Source organism: Callithrix jacchus, chromosome 4 (genome assembly GCF_049354715.1).
Source record: "Callithrix jacchus isolate 240 chromosome 4, calJac240_pri, whole genome shotgun sequence".
Classification (NCBI taxonomy): Eukaryota; Metazoa; Chordata; class Mammalia; order Primates; family Cebidae; genus Callithrix; species Callithrix jacchus.
Window position 1 is genome coordinate 74,894,949 of NC_133505.1, and position 18,561 is coordinate 74,913,509.

Genomic DNA, 18,561 nt, shown 5'->3' on the forward strand with positions numbered 1-18,561 from the left:
TGCCTCAGATTAGTATCATTGGAGTGGCTGCTGTTAAAACTTGTGCTTTGAATGAAGAGATCCTCCAAACAGGCTTTGTGTGAGCAACATGGCTGTTTTTCACCTGGGTGCAGGTGGGTTGAGGCTGAAAACGGTGTCAGGAAGGGTGGTGGGATAGCAGTCGGTTTTATAGGTTTGGGGAGGGGGCGGTGGAGTTATAGAGTAAGATTAGTTACAATGGTGGGGGTAGGGGCAAGGAGTAACATTACCGTTAAGTTCAGTTACAGTGGAGGGTGAGGTAATAAGAATAGTTAAGATGGTAGGGTGGGGTGAGGAGTTTTCACGTTATCATAATATCAGTTAAGATGGCAGGGTTGGGAAAGAAGCTCAATGCCTGGGGGAAGCTTAGCTGGGCGATCAGGAATAATGGTAAACGCAGGAGGAAGAAGGAGGGTGGGGCGAGGTTGGGGGGAGAGGGGTGGGGGGAGAGGAAGGGGTAAGGGGAGGAGGAGGGGGAGGGGTGGAGGGAGAAGGGGGAGGGATGGAGGGAGAAGGGGGAGGAGTGGGGGAAGAAGGGCGGAGGGATGGCGGGGCGGCGATCAGCCAAGACAGGGAGGACTTCAGACTTTCTGTGTCCAGTCTTGCCCATGGAGGCCTGACAGCTGCAAGCATTCTGAGGCTTCAGCCCAGGTTAAGTAGTGTTAGGGATGCATTTAGTTTAGGTTGAGTGGAATGTGTTTATATGGCTCATCCTTACTCTCATGTTTATTGTTAGGCATCCACGTGTAGCAGTGGCTTCCAGGAATATTCTTATTGACTATGATTACAATTGGATGTGTACTTTGACACAAAGGCAAGACCCGAGATTTGCATATTATGATAGGAATATGTCTCAAACCAAGAAGTTTGTGGGTAGTGGACAAGACGCTATTTTTGAAAGTGTAGAGGCAAAACGAAAGCTATTTTCTAGATTTTGTGCTGTCTGTGGTATTTGGTATCTGTTAAAATTTTCTAATCTGTTTTTCTCATTCTCAATTAAAATTTACTTTTGAGTCTAACTTTGTATTCATACTTTTCTACTTTTTTTCTTGAGGAAGAGCCCCCACAAAGTTAAAAGTTTCAGTCTTCTGGATCTACCTTGCAGGTGAGGAAAAAAATCTCGCTGCCCTCTCTCTGGCTCCTTCCCAGAAAACTTTCCTGACAGCCAGACAGGCTGGCTCTAAGCACCACCTCCTGCTTAGCAGTGCCCCATCACCACTCCAGTCTCCCTGTTGTGTTCTTACATACACCTCTCTTGCTCACAAATCTCTTGCTAAGTATCTGTGTCTTCTTTTCCTTTAATAACTGCTTTCTTTTTAAGAAGTAGCTCTGTGTTTTGGAAGTAAACATAAATAAAATCCTCCATCTCTTCCACAATTAGTCATTGTTTCTCAAACTTGAGTAATGTATGAATTAATCCCTTTTAAATAGGAAAACATTTTAGGGGCAATCTAATGACAATTTAAATTGTTTTCATGATGCTATTTAAACAAGTAAAAATGTAAAACAGTGGATGAATGCCTTAATTTTATAGGCCTTATACAACTTTACAACAAATAAAATTCAAGTGAAACTTAAAAAGAAAATAATATCATGTTAATAACATTATTTTAATGTGATGCATAATGGCGTTTTGCTGAAAAAAAAAATCATCCAGTCCTGGATTTAATAGTAGAAAGATGCAGACTCATGTCTGGTTTTATAATTAATCTGTTTTGGGATTTTGATTTCAATAATGTAAATGTAGGAAATGTCTGTTCCCATAAGGATGTGGTACAAAATGGTATTAATAACTTCAAGTCTTTGTTTGCAAATTAAGTATATTCAGGACTTCTGCTTAACTAAGTCTCTGCCAGGAGCAATCCTAGAGTGCCAGTTTTATTGTGGAGTCACTTGATAATTGTTTAAATTTTTGTTTTGTCTTGGAGATAATATGAGTACTGACACTATTGTAATATGTATTAAATGGGTATGCAATCTAATTATTGCTGGAACTGGAAATAGAACTATTTGACATTGCATATTTTCTGCTAATGAAATATTAGTTTCAAAATGGGATGTACATTATAGGATTCTTAAAACCATTTGTTCACAATGTGAATACTGTTTAGCATTGACTATAGAGAGTCTTGTGAGGTTAGTAAGCCTGTGTTATCATGTAATCACAGGATCCATCAATTCTACCATGAAATTTTTTTGTTCCAAAGAAGAAACCACTTTCACACATTCATTTTGATTGTTACCTGAGCCTTACTCAGTGAAAAAGGGACAGAAAATATAAACTGCAAGAAAGTACTCAGTTATCAGGTACTTCAAATGAACCAGATAATTTAATATATGCTCGTATTAATTTTGTAAAATTTTTGTGAAAATAAAAATGACTTAGAGAATAAAAAATTGATTTAGAGAACTCTCAATTTTTTTTTTGCTTTACTAAATAAGACAATTATAAAATGCTTCGTGTAATTTTAGCACTAAAGTTATTACTGTTGATTTAGTCTATTGCAATTGTTATGCTAAAATATTTTATAGGCTCCCAAAACAATTATTTACATATTTTTAATGTGTTGTGTACATATAAAATCAGACACTAGACCAGGCACAATGGCTCACAGCTGTAATCCCAGCACTTTGGGAGGACAAGGTGGGTGAATCACGAGGTCAGGAGATCAGGACTAGCCTGGCCAAGATGGTGAAACCCCATCTCTACTAAAAATACAAAAATTAGCTGGGTGTAGTAGTGGGCACCTGTAATCTCAGCTACTCGGGAGGCTGAGGCAGAGAATCATTTGAGCCCGGGAGGCAGAGCAACCTTAGTGAGCCAAGATCGTGCCACTGTGCTCCAGCCTGGGTGACAGAGTGAGACTCTGTCTTAAAAAAAGAAAAAAAAAAAACAGACACTAGAAGAAAATGCCTGAATAACCAAAAATTATAACATTAGGACTCACACGAAGCCACTCACATGAAAAAACTCACCGGTGCTTCAGAAAGTTAAGGGTTTGTAATCTACAAGATAGAAGCCTAAAGGTGTCTGGGCATCACATTATAACTTACCTTGATAATCTCTGTACACATAGATATTATATTGCAAACAGAATTTTGTGATTGGCAATTTGAATGTTGCTATGCATATAACCCATTATAAATATTGACATTCATCTTTGTTTTGGGCAGACATAGTGGCCAACTGCCTCCAGTGTCCGCAGCCCCTTTGAACTCTGCTCATAACCCTTTGTTGCAGGGAATAGTGGAACACATTAGTGGCCATCTTATGTCTGGTGTGATCCTGGTTTCTTGCCCAGATGATAAAATTGGAGAAGAGTAGCATAACCAATCTATAGATTGCAAAGTAGGAAATGAGGGGGGCAGGCCCAGGAGTTTTGTCCAAAATGATAATGAAGAAAAACTGAATGCAAATTTATAAAGTTCTAAATTATAAAAAAAAAAAAGAGAGAGAGAGAAAAGTAGTTGGCCAGTTAGTAAATAGAGAAGGAGAAGAAAGGTGTACAGAAAGAAGGTAATAGCAAATTTCTGGCAATAGGACTAATGAGGCAGAAGTTGTGAGTAACCAAAAATGAGGAGAAAGGAAGAAATGCAAGCTCTGAATCCAAAAGGAATTAAGTAGAAATTTAATCAGTGTAGCAAATAAGAAAAAGGATGAAAAGTATACTTAGTGGAAGAACTGATAGAATTGATTGGCTCCTGAATGACTTTCTAAAGTCGAGGCTGAAAAGAGAGTGGGTAGCATTGAAGTCCATGAAACTCAGCCCTACAGAAGAAGATTCTGTTTATTTTTGTGGGGCCTGGTTTGGGGAAGTGTCCTGATTCCCAGGAGGCCAAGATGAATGAGCACAATTTCTGTTTTTCTACTTTCCACATGGAGCTTTGTAATAAGCTCCACATGAGTTAAGATATTCTTAAGGAACTTCTGTCTTTGCAACACCAAAAGAGACTTAATTCATACAACCTTTTTAATAATTGCACAACACTGTACTCATTAGGTAGCATATGAATTTACTGTGTTGTGTTAAAATCGTCCATTTAACTTATTGATTTCTTCCACTTCAGCTTCTAGGCCTGGGGTTATGCATGTTACCCACATCCTCAGTGTTGAGACACAGGAAATTATCCATAACTTTTTGCCAAATTAATGAATGAAACAGCCACTCTAAAAAACTACAAGTACATGCACTAGTCTTTAATCATCCCTATTTACAGTGCTTCATTTGCATAAAATGCATATATTTGCTTGGTATGGCAAATACATGACACACATACACACACACATATTTTAATAAGGAGCACATATTTAATAAGTGCTCCTTCTGCTAACTCAGAAATGCAAGACAGAAAGTTTCTCTCAAATAGCTATTTTGATCTATGAAGAATTATTCAGGGTCTCTCTCACTTACATAAAAGCAGGGAAAATAGACTCACTGGTTGTGGGCATGGGAAAGGTGCAAGAAAACCTTTTATTTTGAATCAATGCTACCCACACTCTTTTCAGCCTCACCTTTACCCCCTAACTCTTTACCAAACATCTTGGTACATCATAGGTGGTTACTGGAGAGGAGAATCCAAGGCCTTCTGGGAGAAAAAGTAAACAAATCCCCAAACCTTATTCCCTGAGATACAAATTTCAGAAATTCAGCTATGTGGACCATCACAGTGGTTTTAATTAATGGCCTCACAGCTCAAAGAAGAGCAAGAAACCTTTTACATTAAGTCATTTGGGGAAAATTAGCTCCCTATACAAATGTGCCTAAGTTGGTCCTCAAGTTTTGTGTGAGGATTTATTCTGACTTGATCTGGAAAGTGCCTCCTGATCCTGCCACAATGGTTAGGCTTTAGAGAATAAGAACTGAGCAAGGGAAAGTTAATTTAAAAGAAAGACCACCTTGCCTCCCAATGTGGGGCACCATTATGACTTTGTGCATGGCCCTGAACCAGCAAGAGCTACCCTGCAGCAATGAGCAAGACTCTGCAGCTCCACCAAACCAGTCTCTCACAACTGTGAGTAATAGCAGTAAGCAATGGAGTTATGTACTGTACTCACTCTCTGGCCCTGGCTCTCTGTGGCTAGAAGCATATTCAGGCTTTCAGAAAGAGATGTCCTTGGGGGTTATTCAATGGTTGGTGTGTGGGGTGGATAAGGAATGCCTCAAGAGGGTGATACTAAAATTCTTTATAATAGACACATTGGAGATTTAGTAACTCATTTTAACACTAAAAGAGGCACAACTACAGTGTACCCCAATGTTGTGGAGCAGGTAAGGTGTATTTCTTTGAACAATTTTTGCCTGTTTATGCATTTATTTGATTTTTTCTTTCCCCTTACAGTCTTTTCTGCTTTACTCTTTTCAGTCTGAACTCGTTTGTAACAGGAAATGTTATCTTTCTTGCTTTGGTGTGTTATCCATCTTGTCACTCCCACATGTCCTGGGCCCAGGCCAGCCAGCAGCCTTGCTGCCCATTTCCCAGTGCTCCCTCCTCTATTGCCAAATGCCCATCTGCTCTGTTTGCCTTTTCTGAGGGTGCCTCAGCTGACACTTAAACAAAATTCTCAGAAGCATATGCTGTCTCCCAGGCACAATTGCCTGACTTCCCTTCTTTGTCCATTCGCCATAAAGAACAGATTGGAAGTCTCCAAATTCCAAATTCCAAGGCATTTTAGTCATTGCCTTTTGTTAGGAGCTATGCCTATCTATCCTATTATTCCACTTCAGATCGTGGCATGATGATATTTGTCTCTGTGATTGTAATCTCCAAAGGTTAGTGCTCCACACCAAATATCTTGGTTTATCTTAATAATACATCATAGATCCGTGATATATTATATTCTACAGTTCTATCTTGTGGACAACCCATTTTTTTCTAAAATAAAAGTGCTTACTACCTCATAATAGCCTAGTCTTTAACCTTGGACCCTTAATTATTGATGTGGGTTTGAATTTGTATTATAAGCAAATTTTCTTATGTGCTTGGATCTATTTCTGTACTTATTTTTCTTTGCACAGGTCTGTCTCTTCATACCAGCCAGTATCTCACTGGCTTTATGGGATATTGTCTTATTTAGAAATGCTAGTTTTTCCTTGTTATGGGTTGAATTATGTCTCCCCAAAACGTGTATGTTGAAGTCTTAATCCTCACTACCTCAGAAAAGTGACCTCATTTGGAGATAGTCTGTTTACAGTGGAATCATATAAAATGAAGTCAATAGCATGGACTGTAATCCAGTTTAACTGGTGTCCTTATAAAACTGGAATTTGTAAACAGACCTGCATAGAAGGAAGATGATGTAAAGAAACATAGGGATGGCCAGGCATGGTGTCTTATGCCTGTAATCCTAGCACTGTGGGAAGCTGAGGTGGGTGGATCACCTGAGATCAGGAGTTCAAGACCAGCCTGGCCAACATGGCAAAACCCCGTCTCTACTAAAAATACAAATATTAGCCAGGTGTGGTGGCAGATGCCTGTAATCCTAGCCACTTGGGAGGCTGAGGCAGGAGAACTGCTCGAACCCAGGGGGAGAAAGTTGCAGTGAGTCGAGATCACACCACTGCACTCCAGCCTGGGAAAAAGAGTGAAACTCTGTCTTTATAATTTGCGAGGAAATAAAAAGAAACATAGAGAGAAAATGGCTATCTATAAGCCAAGAACAGAGGCCTGGAACATCCTTCAGAAAGAAACTAACCCTGCTGATACCTGATTTTGGATCTTTACCCACCAGAACTGTAAGATAATGAATTTCCATTGTTTAAGTCACCCAATTTGTAGTATTTTGTTATGGCAATTCTAGCAAACTAATACATTCCTACTTCTCTTCTCTTGCAGGATTACTCTAAGTAGTCTTGATTCTCCTTTCAGTGGAAATTTTAAAATTGACTTGACTTAAAGTTAGCTCCAGAAAATAAAACTTTTTTGTAATTATATAGATAGAAGATGTTTCTATGTACTCAAGTTTCAAGTCTACTTTCACATATTTTAGTAATATTTAAAGCTTTACTCATATAGGGTACCATAGTCTTAGTGCATATGTCCCTTTCAAGTTCATATGTTGAAATCCTAACCCCTAAGCTGATGGTATCAGGAGGTGGGACCTTTGGGGATGTTAATAGACCATGAAGGCAGAGCCTTCATATATAGGATTAGTGCCCTTATACAAGAGGCCCATGGAAGCTCATTAATTCTTCTACCATGAGAGGACACAGCAAGAAGGTGCTATCTGTGAGAAATGGGCCTTCACCAGACATCAGATCTGCTGGCACCTTAATCTAATACTTCCCAGCCTACAGAACTGTGAGAAATAAATGTTAGTTGTTTTCAAGCTACCCAGTCTATGGTACTTGTTACAACAGCCCAAAGACATAGGGTTTAAAAATTTCTTTTCAGATTATTAATAAGTGTTTTTATTTTTTCTGTTTTATTTGTAAATATATATATTTTTCTACATTATGTATTCTAACTGAATATTATTTGTACATTTTGTCTGGGTGCAGTGGTTCATGCCTATACTATTATATATTATATTATATATTTAAAAATTTTTTAACTAGTATTTGTAAATTTTAAGGCTATTTGTTACATTTAACCCTACTTAATAAAATATGTTTTCTCTATTTTTCTAAATTTTGAAACATCATTCAATTACAGATTTCAAAGATTTTATAGAATTCCCTTTTTTTTTTTTTTTTGAGACAGAGTTTCACTCTTGTTACCCAGACTGGACTGCAATGGCGCGATCTCGGCTCACGGCAACCTCCGCCTCCTCGGTTCAGGCAATTCTCCTGCCGCAGCCTCCTGAGTAGCTGGGATTACAGGCACGCACCACCATGCCCAGCTAATTTTTTTTGTATTTTTAGTAGAGACGGGGTTTCACCATGTTAACCAGGATGGTCTCGATCTCTTGACCTCGTGATCCACCTGCCTTGGCCTCCCAAAGAGCTGGGATTACAGGCGTGAGCCACCGCGCCCGGCCCAGAATTCCCTTATTAAAAATACTTGTAAAATGTTTTGTGGGTGGGTAGTTTTTTTAAATGTATATATAAGAACTTGGTCTTAAAGTATATATGTCTAATTTTAATAGAGACTGCTAAAAAAATTTTATATACCATGGGAAATTTTCTGTATTGTGGTTGATTCTGGCAAATTGTGTTTTCCTAGCAAATTAGCCACTTAATTTATGTTTTAAACATTATTTGCAGAAGTTTGTGAAAGGTAGTTTCATTAATTTTTAAAAGCCCTTTATTCAATGGTTATTTTCTCCTAATCATTTTTATTTTGTGTTCTTGATATTTGCCTATTTTCTTGAGTTTTTAACGACCCAGTATTTTTACTTATTAGTTTTATTATTTTTTCATTTCATTAATTTTTGCATTTATCTTTCTTTTTATTGACATAGTTTTAAATTATGATTTTTGTCTCAAATTGCTAATTCAGTTGCATCCTCAAGATTCCCTTATATGGTGTTATTATTATTGTTTCAGAAATGCTGTGATGTTATTTACCTTTCCCTTTTCAGCTGAGAACATTTTTTCATTGTTTTATAACATCTACAGCACAGTACACAAATTTTAAGTTTATATCTTGATGAATTTCTGCTTACGCATACGCTTTGTAACCACATCCAGATGGAGCTATGGAACATATATGGCACCCCAAAAAGCTTCCTTATGACCTTTACAAATTGACAACAGCCCATCTTCTCATTACATAATTATTATTATGACTTCTATCATAATAGATTAATTTTGCCCATTTTTTTACCCTAATATTATATAGACCCACATAGGATATATGGCCAATAATAAATAAAAGAATATTCAGACACTTTAGTAATCAGGGAAATACAAATTAAACCAAAAAATGAAGAACTCTTCATACCTACATGATGGAAAAACACTTCAAAGTTGACAAATACCTGAAGGGTTGGCAAGGATGTAGAGTAATGAAAACTATTCTAGAAGCATCTCTGAAAATAATAGAGCATTATTATGATATAAAGTTGAATATGTACCCACACCATACTACCTAGCATTTTAACTTATAGAATTATACCTAAGGGAAATTTCTGCACATGTTCACTAGAAGGTATATACATGAATGTTTCGGCAGCTTTTTAAAAATGACAACAAAAAAGATGGAAATAACCTAAATGCCCATCAAGTGCTTCTCCCATTATATAGGTAAATCTTTGCTAAGAATAGAGTAATTTCATAATGATATATGTTCAATTTTTATTTTTTTGAGATGGAGTCTCATTCTTGTTGCCCAGGTGGAGTGCAATGGTACAATCTCTGCTCACTGCAACCTCGGTCTCCAGGTTTCAAGCAATTCTCCTGCCTTAGCCTCCCAAGTAGCTGTGATTACAGGCATGTGCTACAATACCTACTTTTGTATTTTTAGTAAAGATGGGATTTCTCCATGTTGGTCAGGCTGTTCTTGAACTCCCAATCTCAGGTGATCTGCCTACCTTGGCCTCCCAAACTGCTCAGATTACAGGCATGAGCTACCATGCCTGGCTCAAATGTTCAATTTTTAAATAAGAATCAAATATCAAATTTATATGTATTTAATAATAGTTCAAAATTTATAAATCAAAAACTGGCAGAGCCACAAAATATAAATAGTATCTACAATAGTATCTCAAACTGTTAAATGCAGGTAAAATAAAAATAAGAGTGCAGAAGGTTTAAAGAATGCAGTTAGTGCCTAAAGGACATATATGGAACATGACAGAATATGCCAACGAGTAAGTGCAGAATATACCTTCTTGTAAGCACATAGGGAACATTTTCAGAGTTCTCTTCTGAGAACTTCTAACTTGTCATTCATCTCGAATATGTTCAGCTTTACCTCAAGAAGGATGGTTAAAATTGTCAGTGTAAAGTTTTACCTGATAATTCCAACATCGGGATCATCTTGGAGTTTCCATTTGTTGGTTCCTTTTTCTCTTGAAAATTTATTGTATTTTTTGTATGCTAAGTCATTTTGCTTGTGTCCTGGATATTTTAGGCATTATGCTGTGAAACTCTGGATGCTGTTAAAATCCTCTGGAGAGTGTTGACTTCTTTTCTTTGTTTGTACAGGGAAAGTTCTGGCTCATCTCTTGTATGCAATGTTGGTTTAGTAGCAAAGTTTTGCTGTGCTCTTTGTGTCTGCCCCTTGGCTGACACTTAGCAGTTAGTGTAGGTCTTGTATAGTGGGTTATTTGACAATTTTGTTCTCAAAACCTTTGCTATGCTTTTTTGATGTGTTCAGGGCATGCAGCTAGGGAGTGAGCAGATTCTACACATAAGAGTCAGAGTTGGTGCAACTGAAGAACTGGTGTTTACCACACACCGGGTTCCAGAAATTACCTATTTCTAACAATGACATTTGCTCAAACAGAAGCTTCTACCATTACATGGTCATATAGATGAACGTTACTTTGGAGATCATTTAATTTAAAACAGTGTTTTTGACATAGAAGAAATTCTGATCTAGAGAAGTTGAGGAACTTGCCAAGAAAAAAAGTCATTTATTTAGTGGGAACACTTGCAATGGGCCTGGCATGTGGTATGGGTAATTCTTGAAGGATGCATTGGATTTAAATAAGTAGAGATCAGAAGGAAAAGGCATTCCAGAAAGAGGAAGGAGCATGAATAAAGGGAAAGAGGCAAGAATGGCCATATTTGACAATCAGCAAATTGACAACTTCGACTGAATTTTGGATAACGGTTCTACAACTTTAAAAAGTGTGTTAGAAGGTTTTGAACCTGAAAATTCTAAGCCTCCATGCTTAGAGATTTTGCTTCAGTCAGTAAAAAGTGTACCTCAGAAATAAACATCTTGACAGGCACCCATGGATTTGGGCACAAATGATGTAAAAATTCTCCTCATCTCTGGTTGAGATGATGGAAAATAAAGTCAAAAAGTAGGATGCAGCTGCTGTCAAGAAGTCAGGCAAGGATTTTATTTGTAATTTGGTAAACCATGGGGAACCTTTTAGGATTATAACCAGGAATGTGACATAATTACTCCTATGTTTTAGGAATAAATGTCACAACAGTGTATAACATGCTGTGGAGGTAGGGAATCCACTGGAAAACTATCATAATAGTAAAAAGCAAAATAGGCCTGAACTAGGGAGTAGTTTTAAAAATGGACAACAAGAGGCAGAGTAAAATATATTACAAGTAAAATATATTACAGTAGATGATACAGTCTATGAGAATGAAATTTTTTTAAAAACCTGAATTCATGTTTGATGAATGCAAATATAGTATTTAGTGGTACTAGTTACAAAAGCTAATTTTTAAAAATTTATTTATTATTTTTGAGATAGAGTCTCACTCTGTCTCCCAGGCTGGAGTGCTGAAGTGGCACAATCATAGCTCATTGCAGCCTCTACCTCCTGGGCTCAAGTGATCCTCCTGCCTCAGCCTCCTAAGTAGCTGGGACTACAGGCGTGTGTTACTACCACCAGCTAATTTTTTTAAATTTGCGGAGACTGTTTTGCCATGTTGCCCAGCTGGACTTGAACTAGCTCAAGTAATTCACCTGCCTCAGCCTCCTAAAAAGTTGGGATTATAGCTGTGAGCCACGTCATCTGGCCTATTTTATTCTTTAAATTATAGAAACAAGATTTCTTTCCTTTTTATTTTCTGAGAATTGAGAGTATGGGAATAGGGAATAAGTTTTGAAACTGTTGAGTTGAGCGCTCTGTCAAGCTGCACAGGGAGTCCAAACTGTAAATTTGGAGATTAGGAAAGGGATCAGGACTAGAAATGGGGGTTGAGAGTCATTCTCATAGAGGAAATGGCAGGAATCATGAAATTAGATAAGATCATCAAAGCAGATGGTTGATCAGTAAGAAAAAAGAAGCCAAAAGATAAGTTCTTGAGGGAAAACCCACCCTTTAGAAGGCTGGAAAACAAGAGTAACAATCTAATAAGCAGAGATTATTCTAGTCATATGAAGAAAATAGAAAAATAGAAACCTAAGAGAAAAGTTACACTTTTAAAGTTGTGTCTACCCTGAGAACCCAGGGTTGCAGAAGACATTGTGTCCCACAATGTGTCTCATAGAAACCGATGAAACGTAATAGCTTCAGGATGACCACTAGCAGGCCTGGGACCTAAACCTGAAATAAACTGAATCCCTAATTGTAATGCAGTATCTTCTTCAGCTTCATTGCAATTCAGGCTTCCATCTCACATTCCATGATGAACAGGTGGGCTTCTATTAGAAAGACAAGTGGGGAACTTTTAAAGATCCATACAATACTGTGTCTTCTACTTCTCTGCATGAACTATCATTAGCCTGGTAAAAGTTTCAGAATCTCTCAGGCACACAAGATTCTCTATTCTAAGTGTGCTCCTCTGGATGAACATCTACAGATCAAAGCAAGAGGAGCAACGGGGTCACACAAACCATTCACCTAAATAGAGAGACTGCCATCAAAGTTCATTCTTATCAGAACTCATGAAATGAAAAAGCAGAATGTTCTCCAGGTGGTCCTGTCTTCAGAGAAGAAACTGCAGGATATTGGAAAAAGTGTTATCTATTGTAACACATCTAACAAAGAAAACACAAAGGTGCCATGAAATGCAGGCCGAAGAAAGATAAAAATCTCAATTCCTATCAAAGTCTATTAACAGAAGTAACTGTAATGAAAATGTGAAAATTATAAAGAAATGGGACAATATGAAGTTATTTGATGATTATATAATTCTAAATTAATTGCATTATCTCTATCTTGGGCCACTTGGCCTAAGTTAAATTTCTATAAAAAGTTTAAATAACTAATGTCCTTAATATATAAGGAATTTTATAGTCAGAAAAGTCAGTTTCAACTTCATATTCAGTGTGTAACTTCTTACTAAACAATTTACATTGTTAATATCTATACTACTACTCAGTTAATGTTTCACTATCTTTTTCACAGATTATCAAAAAGGGCTTCAATCAAATATTTTGTAGACTACACATTTGGTTTTTATTTTATCTACCGCCAGTCTCGAAACCTTGTTTTTTAAAAAGGAAATGATGCTATCTTGGTATATCTTATCTAAGTGACTCATTAATTCATTTAATGTTTACTACATTATTTCCCTAAAGTTGAAAATTTCTCTGCTTAATGATCCAAATGGAATTTCTTCAAGAAGCAAAGTCTACCTCTATTTTTTAATCTACTTTTAAATGATTTATCTGTTTTTCTTTTTTCAAAGTAGAAACTACAATGACCATCTCTGGTCTTCTGCAAAACTCTCATTCCCTGTGATCTCTAAACCATGACAGTAAAATCTTTTAAATGATCTCTTAGGCAGTTTTTCAACCCTTGTCTTGTTTTGTTTTCTTCAGTCAATGTTGTGTCATACAAATGGATGTCACAGAATTTTAAAAATCAATATCAGCTTAGGTCCTGAAGAATCCTAGTTGAAGTAGGAAATTTTGTTATTAGGGACTTTGTAAATGGCCTTGTCTCTGACATTGGGAATCTGTTTGTACTGCACAACTCTCGTGCTGACCAAAAACTCCTGTGCTATTGGCTAAGTACCTAAGGTAATGTTAAATCTTTGTATTCCCCACTCATCTTATTATAGACCTGAGTTAATAGGTTGGATTCACACCTCCATATGTATATATTAGTCCTTAGTTACCTCAGTTCTTTTTTTAAAATCTTCAAAAATTGAGCCTCCTGAGACATCAACTTAACTGAAAGCCAGTTGTTGAGGTCTCATTGACTTAGTTAATTATAATATTGTAAGTCCCTCTTCCCTAGGAAATGTGAAGGGATGGGGATGTGCCAACTTATGAATTGAACAATTGATTAGATTCCTCTGCTACTAAAACTCTGCATTAGAGATTAAGCTGGTGTCAGTGCTTACTTGAGTCTTGTTTGACCCTTCTTTAAACACTTGTTCTTCCATTGAGGCCAATGTTTGCTGTCAGGTTAGCTTTCTCCTGTCTTCAAATCCTGTATACTGTCTTCAACTGTCTGCTCACTCTGTTCCCAACTTCTCTACTGAACTCTGTATTTTCAAGTCTGAAGCATGCCTTATACCTTAACCTGCCTAATTAATGACACAATTCACTTATCTTGACATAAGAATTTTAACACAGTTAAGGATTAGATGTTCTTTTATTTCCTTATCTATCTTGGATTTAATTACTTAATAGTATCTCTTTCCAGTACAGGGGAAATCATTCAAAATTCAAGTTGAACGTTTTGTGAAAGGAGTGATTTTAGTCCTATTAGTGCTCCATCAGGCACCCATGCCACTGCAAATTTTCTTCGGAAAAATATATGTCCAGGAAACAAAATCAGACAGATGGATAAATTTGTTCCATAAATGTGGAACAGAGAGATTCTTAGCTATCCTCCTTTACCTTGCCATTCTCTTTATGTACAAGTTTTATGGTACTGTTAGAAGTAACTACCCTTTCCCAAGAATTGTCTTTTAATTCTTCAAGCCCTTCAAACTACTCATGGGGACTGGCCACCTATTTCCCCAAAGCCTTGTCTTCAGTGGGTATTTCATCCCAGGTGATTTAGTAAATAATTTGATGCTGTGATTTCTGAAGAACCATCAATTAATATAAATAGGATTTTCACTGCTTTCCATTCCACCAGGCCAGATATTAGACCCTTTGCTTCACTCCTTTGTCATGATAGACTGTAGTCTGCAACCACGCCTCTTCATTTGTTCTCTCTTTCATTCAGCAAATGAAACTAACTCTGCTTGATGTTAGCAGAAAATGGATTTGTTAAACAGGTACTGGGTAACTCACATAGCTTCTTCAAAGATATACAGCAAGAAACAATGATTAAATCACACCGTAAAAGTAGTCTGGTAAAAATACACCTGTGCTGTGCACTTAGCTGGGAAAGAAACTATCTCATATTTGCAACTTTAATGGTGGGAGGCAAGTTCTGCTTCATGTGGTGGTACTTCTACAAACATGGAAAAGCAGCTCTTGTGTTAGATGACCATGAGGTGCACTACACTGTAGCAGACAAAAAACCAAAAAACAAAAACACCTAAATTCCTTTATTTGGTCTGTATTCTTTAATAGTGTACATTAGTAGATATGTTAATTAGCAAAAAGCCCCATGTGTCACATAAATTTATAATAGAACAAAATGTCAAATTGTGGACTCTTGTTTTAAAACTCTTGTTTTTATAGGATTGGGTCAAAAATATCATAGAGATGATATGAGGATTTGATCAATATTTTTGCCACCGTTAGGTAAATTCTGGAACCACTGAACATTTCAATAGATGCTCAATGGTTTCAGAATTTATACCACTCCAGTAGATGTCCAAAGGTTCTAGAATTTATAGATAAATAACAAGAAGTATATATTAATGAGAAATTAAATTTTACTTGATAGATTTAACCATTTCCATTAGCCTTATTTAGGTTTATTGTTCAGGTTTCATTGAATTTGTTTTCATGGAAATGTAAATATAAAAAGGAAAATGTTTGGATAGACTACTACAGCTCTGTGTTGTGCTGCCTATTCTAGTTTACAGGATAAATAGAAATCAATGAGAAGTGTTCTACATCTAAGGGGCTGTCATGTTTCTCAAGAGACGTGAGATGACATATCTCATCCTGCTATGCCAGCATTCTACACATTCTGTCATCTATGACTGGCTACTCTCGTCGGCCTCTGCAACTCTTACAACTCTGTGCATTAGCTTATTCTTTCAGCCTTCTTTCCATTTTTTTGCTCTATCTGGTCACCCTCTGATAGCAAATCAACACTGATAGACAAGATTCCATAATTTGATACTTGGATTGTTTCTATTATTATAAAATGCACATTTATCACGGAACACTTTTGTAGTTTCAAGGTGTCGTTGGCAATTAATTAACATTTTTACGAATAGAAAGTTGATATTCCCAGAGAAGCTTAGAATTAGTGAGAAATTTCCTCTAACAATAACCACAGGCATAACTAACTTAAGGGAAACAAGACAAAAAAGAGAAGTTCCTTGGCCAGGCAAGGTGGATCATGCCTGTAATCACAACACTTTGGGAGGTCTAGGCAGATAGATCACTTGAGCACAGGTTTAATATCAGCCTGGGCAACATAGCAATACCTTGTCTCTATGTTTGTTAAAAAAAAAAAGTAAATTATATAAAAAATATAAGTTTCCAAAACATAGTATAATTGGCCCTCTGTATTAATGGGTTCCAAATCTTTGGATTCAAGCAACCATGGATCAAAATATAGGCATCTGTACTCAACATATACAGACTTTTTTCTTGCCATTATTTCCTAAGGAACACAGACTAACAACTATTCACATAACACTGATGCTATATTAGCTATTATAAGTAATCTATGGGAGATTTAATGTATCCAGGAGAATGTGCATAAGTGATATGCAAATAGTAGGCCATTTTAATTCAAGGACTTGAGCATCCTCGGATTTTGATATCTGAGATAGGTCCTGGAAATAATCCCCTATAGATACCAAGGGATGATTGTAGCTGTTTTAGGATTCTTTCTGATCAGATATTGTAAGCTTGTTCATCATGATCTCAAGAGAAACAACTTTAGATAATTGATCAAAGATCCATGTGTTTGTGCATTTGTTTCTCTATTGATGTGGCCTAATTGTCTTATCTGCCAACTGCTGTAGTAATTCCATAAAGATTCTATCCCTGCTCCAACTTTTATTTGCTTTTCCCTTTAAATTTGTATTTCTACTGATTCAAAGAAACTTGCTCTTTTGGAGCATTCACTGCACAGGGGCAGTATAGTTCATATATTAGTTTTGATTTTTTTTATCTAGATGAGTAAAAATAAAAAGTAAAAACCTTTAGGCAGTTATATATTCAAAGACTGTTTCTGTATTGTAGAAAATCATAAGATGAGAGCAATTTTGTTTTGGAAAAAAGAATATATATTTACAAATTAATTACCTCTTTAAAACAAATACATTAGGTAACTCTTTTCAAAGTAAGATATATAGGCTCCTATTTGTAAATTGGTTAACAAATAGCTTAAGTCCTTGACATTTCAAATGTTTTCTTTGAGTCCCAAAAACCAATTTGAAAATAAAAAGCATAATCAAATTTGCCAATTTTATTCAAATGTCCAAAACATTCTAGTTGAATTTTGACAGAGTTGATCATTCCATATATTGTTACTTACTAAAACTGAGAGTTGTCTTATCTGGAAAGCCAGTGATTTGACAATTTTCCTCTTGTTCCCCAAAATTTGCTTTCTTATTGTTTGATAGGTGCACGTTTTACCCAGAAGTGGCTCAATAATGCTTGCTTTGGATTAGAGTCCTAAGCAATATTTTTGAGAAGATTGGAAATACAGTTTATATAGAAACGAAAAATATGATACAATCTTGAAGTTTTGGAACTGGACTAAGGGGATTATTTAAGAATAACTGACAAATGTGTTGAATCCTCTTCAGAACAGTGCATGATTGGGTCAGTTGGGATGAGAGTAATTCTTCAGGGTGTTGTAGAAGTGACTATACTGAAGAATGCTTTATTTCACCTTTCATCAGGTTCAGTATTACCTGATTATGTTTTAGCTCTTGAGAAGCATCAAATGACCTGAATATTAAGACTCTGCTGCTCCCAGTAACCACTGAACCCTGGCATCAGGTAGTTAAATTTTTTCCTAGAGTAATAGACACATTTTCAACTACATGGCAAGAAGAAAAATATAAACCAGAAGTTTAATTAAGTATAGGTAGAACAATTAAGGAACAGAAAAGATATCATTTAAAGCACTTAAAGTGGCCTCTTACATAAAGCTTGTTGATAATGGATGATGTATTAAATAGTGTTTTGAAGTACTATGATCCTATATAAATTTAAAGTATTATGATTCTGAAGCATTGATGATATTTTTCAATGTGAAACTTTTAAAACATTTTTGTCAGAATAATCAAAAGTGATTACTCTTTTTGTAGCTAATAAATATTTTTAAAGCCTATGTAGGAATAGAACATGAAGACTATGATGAGTTGCCAAGAACGAAGGATGTCTTTTTATAAACAAAATTCAAGTTAACTAAATCAATCTGTGTTCTCATTCTTTTAAAAACTCTTGTAAAATTTCATTCTCTTTCTTTTAATTACTTCTAAATAGTTACACATGCACAATAAACATAACTGGAAGAATATTTAAATTGACCAAAAAGGGCAGCATAAACAATTAGCTGAAATGTATACTGTAATCTCTAAGCTAAGAAAAAATGAAGACGGCAAAAACATTTTGTTTTAAAATATTTTCAGATAATGAAAACCAAATTTTCCATTCCAGACTAAAAGATACTTTTGAGACTAAAACTGTCAAGTGGAATCTTGTTCTTTTTATAAAATACTGATATTATTGACATTAGATTGTTTCTAAAATACACTGGAGTTCATTATACACCAAGATAACACTTGCTTGGAATTTATGCTGCTGATTTATAAGCTCCAGAGAAAGAAGTTCATAATGAAAGCACTGACGGCATTGTGTTTAAATGTACATAAACCTTTGCTATTATGATCTGTTTTATATTTCATATTTATC

The 18,561-nt window shown here is 36.0% G+C and overlaps 1 protein-coding gene across 1 annotated transcript in view; it reads right to left on the bottom strand.

Annotated features, from left to right (window-relative positions):
• Positions 1-18,561, bottom strand: part of LOC144582405 (uncharacterized) — a 69,870-nt gene that overhangs the window by 16,329 nt on the left and 34,980 nt on the right. The gene's annotated exons all lie outside the window — the stretch shown is intronic.